The sequence below is a fragment of the Octopus bimaculoides genome, chromosome 2, assembly GCF_001194135.2.
Source record: "Octopus bimaculoides isolate UCB-OBI-ISO-001 chromosome 2, ASM119413v2, whole genome shotgun sequence".
NCBI lineage: Eukaryota > Metazoa > Mollusca > Cephalopoda > Octopoda > Octopodidae > Octopus > Octopus bimaculoides.
The window spans coordinates 186,063,132-186,065,369 of record NC_068982.1 but is presented as its reverse complement, the minus strand read 5'-3'; positions in this window follow the sequence as shown (position 1 = coordinate 186,065,369).

Below are 2,238 nucleotides of genomic sequence, written 5' to 3'. Positions count from 1 at the left end.
ACGCACACACACACACACACACACACACACACACACACACACACACACATATATAAGCTCAGCTTTAAAGTTCTTAAGTAACTCTAGATATAAGTTATATAATATCATTAATTACATATATGCGTATATACGTGTGTGTGCATATATATATATGTATATATATATATGTATATATATATATATGTATATATGTATGTATGTATGTATGTATATGTATATGTATGTATATGTATATGTACATATATATATGTATGTATATGCATATATATATATGCACACACACACACACATACGCGTATATACACATATATGTAATTAACGATATTATATAACTTATATTTATAGTTACTTAAGAACTGGTAAGTTGTATCTTACAAGCTTTTAAGTAAGTAAAAGTACTAATAACTCTACAATGGAAACCAATTTCCATGTCTATTTTCTTGCATCGTCGGCACAAAACGTAGCAGACTCCGTAATGCTAAATATTTGGTTGGTAAGAAAGTCTTGTAAGAAAGTTCACGATGGGAAACGAACGCATATTTCTTTAGTCTTAATTAATATACTTAATCAAGATTGTATTTCCTCTCATTGTTGATAATATAATCCCATCTATTTGGTAAATTTGATCCCTTGGGCTTAAAATTATTCAGATTTCGACGGAAAGAAACACTCAACGTTATTTTTAAGCTCTTCACAATTATTTGAAACGATGATAGATGGGATAAACCAAGCGAGTAAAGAGAATGAGGAAAAATCTCCATATTTTGTGTCTTAATGTTTTCCTGAGGAATTTGGGCAACATGTGATTCTGCTTTATCATGTCAGAGCAACACTTGCTTGCGATTGACAAATGAAGAGTACTTTTGCTGCTAATTTTTGCACAATGCTTCCGATTGACGACAACACTTCTCCACGATAACTATTTCGCGTTGGTTTAATATTTCAAGATGGACGACGCCCTTCTTATCTCACCAAACACAGAGCATAACTTTTTTTCGGCTTTAGTCTTTTTTTTGTGGGGTTTGGGGATTGATTCCCTTTTTTTCCTGGATGATAACCGCTATCGGTTACGACTGTAAGAAAACCACATTCCATCCCTTGTGATGATTCAACCGAGACAGCAGCAATGACGAGTAGAGGGCAACTCTTTGATTAAACTGAGAAGCAATCAGATGATGAGGCACCCACTGGTCAATTTTGGACATTTAGTTCAAGAAGGAGTTTTATGATCGAAGTTTGACTTAAAACTGATCTATGTTCATTTTTCATTTTCATTTTATCTAGTTTCAGCTCATGAGCTGTGGCCATGCTGGGGCACCGCCATTTAAAAGAGTATTCGACCACGACGTTGCTAACTTTCGAATATTTTCTTTGGATCTTCGTCATCTGCGGTCTTCAGAAACTCCATACTGAAAGAAGTTAGTTGTCCGGATGGAAAGAGATCTGCGATAGAAAAATTTCCCGAGCGAAACTGGCCACATCAATGTTGAGGGACCTGGACACTTAAAGCCTTATTTCCGTAGAGAGAAGGAGTTTTTTCTTGCTGCATCCATTAGTAAAAGGCCTTTTTGAATTCATACAGCCAGTAGTGTCTGGTATTCGTCTGGTCTAAACTTGAATGAGGCTATGTGAGACAATATTCTTCAGTGGAATGCTTGAAAATTGGGAATTTCTGCACGAAACCATTGGTCGCATTGTTAAGCCACAAATAAAGAATATATTAGAATCGTACAAATAAACATTGAATAAATAACAGCATGTAAATAATATTTAGCATGTTCATATGTACTCGGACGCGGGAAGAGTTTTCACTGCGGAAGTAGTCTCGAGAAAAAATTATTACCATAGACGATAAATTTACAAACACGCTGGGCTACGACTGACGTCATCAGATGTAGGACGCATGCGTTCCCGCGTCATTGCACTTCATCAGCGACGAATATAGCGACGAACAGCAAATAATACATTCGCTGATGTGTGCAAAGCTTGGCCAAACTGGAATTTATTAACAAGTGGTACCCAAAGTAGGGTTAAATAAAATATATTTGTACACGTTCATATTGAACACGTTCTTGTGCACTCAGAAATGTAGGCGTCCCACGATCTCATGACATTATCGCCATAGTTCAACGGGTTTTCACACATTTGTCTGTGAGGATATTTTTTTCCCCGAGATTATTTACGGAGCGAAAGGTTTCCCTGCATCCGAGTGTACACGAATATATATATATATATATA